At 41.4% G+C, this 7,520-nt stretch overlaps 1 protein-coding gene across 1 annotated transcript in view; it reads left to right on the top strand.

Annotated features, from left to right (window-relative positions):
• The window catches only part of MET (MET proto-oncogene, receptor tyrosine kinase), a 158,090-nt gene that overhangs the window by 18,756 nt on the left and 131,814 nt on the right, over positions 1–7,520 (top strand). Inside the window, exon 2 of the mRNA XM_038173479.2 lies at positions 4,961–5,047. The gene's annotated coding sequence lies outside the window, so the exon portion shown is untranslated. The remainder of the gene's footprint in view (positions 1–4,960; positions 5,048–7,520) is intronic.

The raw sequence follows: 7,520 nt of genomic DNA, 5'->3' as shown, positions 1-7,520 counted from the left end.
AGGATATGTTATTTTTATTTGGCATTCTTCTGTAGTATTTTAAATTAAAATTTCAGTTCTATAGTGCAGTTAGTGCACACTGTCTTCAATAGTAAAATGTTGTGTGCTGATATCTATGACAATACCTAGAGGAACAGTATTCTCACTTGATTTGTAATTGTTTTTACTAAAGATAGTGGAAGTGGGAAGAGAACGATCAGACTCAGTGCCATATGGTCAAGGCATATTTTAGTGTTCAGTCAAGACACAATCCACAAAGGGCCCTAGGCTCAATACCAGTAAGTAATTTGCTTTTGTTTTAAGAACCTAAATCAACATAACTCTACAGACTCCTGAGTCTCCTTGGACATAACTGTCAGTAGAACTCAGTCTACAGGCATCCAGGTCACATCCACTCACTGCTGAGACCTACAAATGTGAAGTTCCTCTGGCTGCCACCTTCTCCTGCAGGAACTGGAGGTGATAGGCATTCTCAGGGGTTGCCAAAAAGAGCTGGGAAATGAGCTACAAAATGCTTTAAACCAGAGGATTAGCTCAGAGAAACCTTAAGGGACCACAGGACCTGTCGTTGTATAACTTTTTGGCAATTACCAGAATACAGGCATTCACCTATGACTATTACTCATCAAAACATGCAGCCTTCCCATCTCCAGCAAACAGAGCTCTAGATGTAGCTTGCCAGGTGTACATGATGCCAGAAATCCTACTGGCAGAAAAAAAAAGAAAAAAAAAAGTGGTGCAGAAATAGCTGGTGTTAAGCAAATGAAAAAGTACATCAAAAGGAACAGACGTGGTCTACAGAGAGAATGACGGGATGAAGGAATCTCAGGGGATTTGTCTTTTATACTCGGGGAATAAGGTGAAACTGTATGGCAGACATACTTCCATCTGGTAGTGATGGATGGAGACTCAGAAGGAAAAAAAAAAAAAAGGGGGGGTGGGGGGTATCACAATAAGTAATAGAGACAACAGTAGCCAAGGCGCTAAAGTATCATCGGGATGTGCAAATTTCTACTTAACCATGATTCACCTTGAAGGGAAATGACCCTAGGTAGGTCACATAGAGCTAGGTTTAAATGTACTGACATGTCAGCTCAGAACTTACCTTGGACATGGTATGTATGACCAGACTTACATGTGAGCCATGCTGGGTGAACATCTGAGCCTGAAAACTGCCTCCCATTTTTGAGGAGCACACTGGGGAGCAGGCTGGGGAACCTCCTAGTGCTGCCAGCAGCCAGCAGGCTCAGGAGATGCTAGAAAAACTCTGCTTGCAGTCCCAACACCCAACTCCAATATGCTGGTGGGCAACACTTAGCCTGTGCTCCCCACAACCAGCAGCATGTCATCTTCCCAAATCACTTACTTTATATATATGATCTGTCTCATTGACAGAAATCCTCCAGTGTAGTCTACGTTTGTTGTAGGACTATAAATATCCCAGTAATTGGAACTGACAACTGAACAGAGCACGAGGGTCCCTTTAGGTTTAGACAAGCACCCTCAAGGTTTGTTCATGCTTTGTCATCTCATGACGCTTCATCTTCTGGCTTGTGCAGTGTTTTATCTCTTTATTTCATTATGTGTAGGCTCCAATTCAGCTGTTACGGGCTTCTGTCAATTCAGCTGTCTTCTTTCAACAGGAGTAGATGTTGTTACTCCCCTGCTAGACAATGATCCAACTACATTTGGAAACAAATAAAATTCTGCCTCTTTCATCTGTGCTGAGTTTCTGAAACAGTCCAAGGAATCCCGTGAAACAAAGATGTCTGGAGACAAAAAGCTGAAGCTGCTTTTGTCAGATTTTAGCAATACCGGGTCTTCTGGTCTGAATTTGAGTGTCTTTGGAGCATCATTCCTGTTGTTAAAACAAAATTCTTTTGTGTATTTCTAACGAGCATTCTTTGAGGAAAGCCATTTAAAATACTGATTTGTTCCTCTGGGTTGCAGAACTGCCTGACCAAATGCTAGTATTCAGCACAGAGAGGTTACAGCCAGCACTGCCCAGCTCCTCAGCAAAGACTTTCTGTGGTAGGCGTCTTCAAAAAACTTGGACTTCACCATTCATCAGTTTACTTCTTGGCTGAGGCACTAAAACTTTTATCGTTGAAACCACACTGTGACTACTGTTGGTGGATAGCTATCCAACATAAGGAAAAAAATAATCTTAATTTTCTGTGACCCGTTGATTCATGGATTACTGAGGATTGAAACCCAAAACAAACCTGTTGCTGATGGCAACAAGAACAGGGCTCAAGCACAGAGGTATTCCTCTTAATATTACCACGCCTCCAGTTTGAACCCCTGCCCTGAGTCTTGGGGAAGTTGAATGTCAACTCTCTTGATAAGCAACATTTCTGATTTTCAAGATTCACCCTACAAAAATACAATAGTAAATTAAACAACACTGAGTTAATCATATATATGTATTAGCAATGGTTAAAGGCACATACTGTATGTCTTTGCACTAAACCTTTTACTCAGCTTCACAGCTACAACCACACTTGTCTCTGTTGCCCTGTTGAGGTCATTACTGTCGTTCCAGTTGTTCAAGCCATTTCACCACCAGCAGTTACTTTGCCTTAATGTCCAGAAATTCCTTCATTTGTGCATACATGTCGCTAGCTCATGAGGAGGTTCATCTGTACCACACTTCTTTCAGTAGACTTGAGAGGAGGTCACACAGAACCCTGCTTCTCTGTTCAGCAGCTTCAACTTGAGGTATTTCCCTCTGAAGCCCCTTCCATGCTATCTCATCACCATGGCTGCAGAAGAAGGTCTACAATTTGCAGAAACCTTAAAGAAATCTTGCTTTGTTTCCATTCTGATCTCTATATTCAGAGTAAGTTCCCAATAAGTCATGTAGATGATTCTGGAAACAAATCTTACCCAGAAAAATCACTCTGTAGCTGCCCTGATCAACCGTATTTAATAAACTTCTAGCTGGAGCCTACATTCATTTTTGCATTTATTTACAAACACCAACTAGAAGCAAAAAGCCTTAATTCCACTGACAGAAAACCACATCAGAATTAATAGATAACCATATCATTGCTTTCTGTTGAGTCCTCGTACTATGTTTCTGAATGCCCGTCAATAATGCCACTTACTGGATCTATTTTTTTCTGTATGCGATGTTACTTGTGGTGGCCCTACAAAAACAGAGTGTGTCAAATGCAGATTTTGAGTTGCTCCCAACAGCTCAGCTGTCCTGCTGGGTTACCAAACACAACTATTGATGGAAGCATGTCAAGAAATACCACTTTTATCTTAGGAAATAATAGTTTATCTGACAAACAATGACATGCGGATAGTTGCAGTCCAGATCAGCAGCCATGTTGATCCCTTTTCATGGTACATGTGATCACATTTCACTACATATAAACACCAAATGATATTCTGAGGTGGAACATAACAATCTTAGGAGCTTTGCAAAAGAATCAGTGACTTAATTCTGCATAAGGAATGCAACAGGTGCAAATAATTGGCATAAGGCGTGTCTGAATATTTCTGAAGACAGTTCAATAGTTTTGAAAAGTGGCATGAAATGGAATAGTTCTCAGAAAACAAGTTCTCTGTTTCCAGAATAAATATTGGTACACGCAACACAAGTAAAAACACTTACATAATGCCCTGCAGAAATTTCTATTCTATGTCTTTTTAATGGACTGATTCTCAAACTAAAGAAATAAGCTAAAAGATTTTTAGTTTACACCTCTCCCAATATTGACACTATTTTTCTGACAATTTCTGTGCTACAGAGACCTAGGGCTGAAACTGGAACCACTTCTGCCTTAAAAACCCTTCTGTAGCCAGGGGGTAGTGAAGAGATCATAGGGAATCTGATGTGAATCTAATCTCTAAACACTGTTGCTCTCCAGTGTGTGGCATTCGTCAAGAAAGTAAGCCCTCTTTATCCAATTAAAGTGATTTTTGTATGTTTCTTTTACTATAAACTTATTTACAATTGAACACAAAAACTGCACACACACACAAAAAAAGTAATCAATCTAAAAAGAAAAGTTTGAAAAACTTGTGTCAATACTTCTAGTTCATGCTTACTAATCCATGTAGTTGCCACAGCTATTGTTTAAAAATTGTGGTTTTGGTTCCTAACAGAAATATTGTAGCAAGCCACAAAGTCACATAGAGGTTATACAGTGCAAGAATAAATCATCAGCTAACAAAATATCTCCCAAGCAAAATTGTAATCCAGCCTGAGCATAAGTCTGTCTTAATCAGGCATGTGCACAGTCTCATCTAATTTGCAGGGAAAAATTATGCATTTGACACTATGTAAATGTCTTGCTGCAAATGGGCCTTATTCGTAGATACCTTTGGTCACAGAGCCGTACTGTAATGAACTCTCAGTGGAGGCTGAAGGTGGAAACTGGGAACAAAGCTAGTGTTTCCTCTTCACTGACGAATGCTAAAAGTTTTTACACAGCTCAGAAGAGCACTGAGGCAAATGGAGAAGGCAGAGCTGCTAAGGAAGTTGAAGCCCAGCCCTAAGTATGAGATCAGGCCCTGTGCAACTCCCACCAGGTCCATAAAGCCCATGAGGAGGGGACGAGCTCCCTGGGACAGACGTGGGAAGGGAGTCAGCGCCTCGCCAACAGTTGTGTAGCTGACAGACCTCAGTAATTTGTGTTTGCCACTGCTCTTCCATGGCCACATGTGCTGACCAGTCCTAAGCAGGGGTCAAACACCCTTACAAGAACCTAAATATGCCTTGGCTCACTGATTAACCTCCACGGTGAAACGTAGTATAATTTCAGACATATTTTTTCTGGCTCCCATGACATCAGAACTCTTCTGGCTGTTGTATATAATTATAAAAATGTCCCTCTGACTTCTTGTTGCTGAAAATACACAGGCTGTTCTGTTTGTTGTTTTGTTTTGTAAAAAAAAAAAAAAAAAAAAAATTGTTCTCTCCGTCTTGTTTTTCTATTTTTGGCAGGTTCTGCCATGGAAGCTGTGGCAATTACTACAGCTGAAGTTGGACTAAGACTTAAGGTGACACCCTCTAGAATGAAGCTCTATAAAGGTACCTGGGCTTTAGTTTCCCTCCAGGGTTTAATACTAGCTCTTTCGTTTATATAGTACTCTTCATCAGAACAAGAAACACTGCTTGTTTGTAACTGATGCTGTCTACGATCTTACTAGCTTTAACCACAGAGTAAACTAACACTGCAGAAGGAGATGCAGAGTGGCAGAAAGGGAGTAGGCATCGAAGTACACCATGCAAGAGCCTGAGTAATGGGCAAAAAATGGGAGTATAACCCTATGACCATATTTAGTTTCCACATGTGAATCTTGGCTGGCTGAAAGCTGCCCCGAATGCCAGCAAAGCCTGAGAAGCTGGAAATCTTTCACTGTGCATACAAGCAGAGTCATGACTCACGCAGAAGAGAAATAGTTTTCTTTTGCAAGAGGAACATTTTTCGTTATTGACCAGGGAGACACCCAAAAATAGCTTTGCTTTCTGAGTGAGTCTGTCAATACACAGCAACACTGTGGAGGTACAAAAACTGAAGAAACTCCAGGAATTTGCTAATAAGAAGTAGAAATCTGTGTTTAAAGAGAGTAAGCCAAATTCACTGAACATGTCAAATCCTTAAAGACGATGAATTAAAATTAAGGTAGCTTGGACTGTTCAATAAATTCCAAATGTCAGACAAAGAAATGAAATGACGGTCCAAAGAATATTAATGCAAGATATTTAAAATGCTGTGCAATTTAATCTCTTTGAGTAGGGAGCTCATTGTATAATCTCATTTACATTGTGTTTTATTTCTGATGTAATACATTTTCAGCATCAAAAGTGAAGCAGCATTCAACTTCTGTGAAAGATAAAGCACTCTTGATGCTTCTTGGAAAGGAAGAGCACTTCCGAGAATCACAGATTTTTTGAGCCTGTTTCCACCAAAACCATTGGAATTTTCCAAATTATTTCAATGGAAACTGAAATAAGCCAAGGGAAATCCCACCCCACGGTGAGGGAGAACATCATTAAAAGGTATGAGTAATCAGAGAAAAAGGCAAACAGGACTTATTTCAATGCTTTTTATTTTTTTTTTTCCTTCATGGTTTGCTCCAGTGACCCTCATCTTCTGATCTTAGAGTCCTTTTCCAACCTAAATGATTCTGTGATTCTAACGTTTATGAATGATACTGACCTAAACCAGCTGAAAATTAGGCTCTCGTCAACCAAAATGAGCTCACTAAGCTTAACACATCTTCCATCATGTTTACCCTGCTGTGATCTGGCTTTCTCCAAAGCACCAAATTTCACCCACAACAGCAAGAGAGCGCAACCAGCCCCGGGCAGCAGGCCCCGTTTGGTGAGGCACAGCACAGGGTGCTACGGGGGCAAACGTCTCAGCTAAAAGGAGCACTTTGGCTGTATTTATCTTTGCTTAATCCACGAGGACACGCGTTGTGCGGTCAGAAAGCGCCGCTCTTGGGTTTTAGTCTAAATTAGGGAGAAAATCCACGGCCAAGCAGGCAGCCAGCAGCAGGCCGCACCCCCGGGGCACGGAGCCTGGTGTAACCGCGGGCAGCTCCGCAAGGCGAGGCTGCCCTCTCCTGGCTAACCGCGGCGGCCTGCTCGGGAGAAAACGCTCTGGAGCTCAGGAGGGAACGAGTTGGATCCCGCTTAATCCCATTTCTTTCTTTTTTCTGTTTTTTTAAATCAGAACACCTCAATATGAACCTAGCAACGGGGCTCGCTCTGGCTTACAGGGGGGGTTCTTAACCCCGCACTCGCAATGATGCATCTGCCTACATGGTGTCTGGAATAAAAAGTACTGCCATGAATATGCTAAATCGAGAAATCCAAATAAACAGACTGTAACTCACTGGCTCCAGGAGAACAACCAACTTTGTAAAAGTGTATTAATGAAGTTGCTTGCACTTGCATTTCATCTGCTAAAACAAATGTTTGTTGAGCACTCTGCTGGTGGAAATACACCCTCCGCTTTCACCCTAATAGAAGTGTTTCTAAAAGTCATCTATTACTGTAAACATGGAGGAAGAAGTAATCTAATAAAGCACTCCCCCGAGGACAGCAAATATGGATCCAGCAAATTCCTGCTTTGACTTAAATCAGCACAAGGCTTCGTGCACAGTGAAAAACAAAAGGCAGCAAGCACAATGTTAGACAAGCCGATCTCCCACCTGCTAATAGCAGAGGAATCAAGCCAGAGCAAGACTCTCTGTTTGAAATTAGGTGTTTTGTTTTGTTTTGTTTTTCTTTTTTCCTGCCTATCTCCCCTAGAAATTTTGGCTGAGAATGAGCTGAGCCAGAGTCTCTAGAAACACCAGGTAGTGCTGGAGTAATGCTCATGTACTAGGCAAACACAGTTTAGTCCTGTGTTGTGCTTGCCAGCCCAGCACAAAGGAGACACCCCTGTGGGTCTTATGGCACAGATAAAAATAAATTCCCTGGGGAGATGATAGTTTGACCTGTAATCACTATTTATTTTTGCAAGAATAACTGATCCTCTGAGGGTGCCAGA

Source organism: Anas platyrhynchos, chromosome 1 (genome assembly GCF_047663525.1).
Source record: "Anas platyrhynchos isolate ZD024472 breed Pekin duck chromosome 1, IASCAAS_PekinDuck_T2T, whole genome shotgun sequence".
Taxonomy (NCBI): Eukaryota; Metazoa; Chordata; class Aves; order Anseriformes; family Anatidae; genus Anas; species Anas platyrhynchos.
This window is presented reverse-complemented; position numbering and strand designations above follow the sequence as displayed.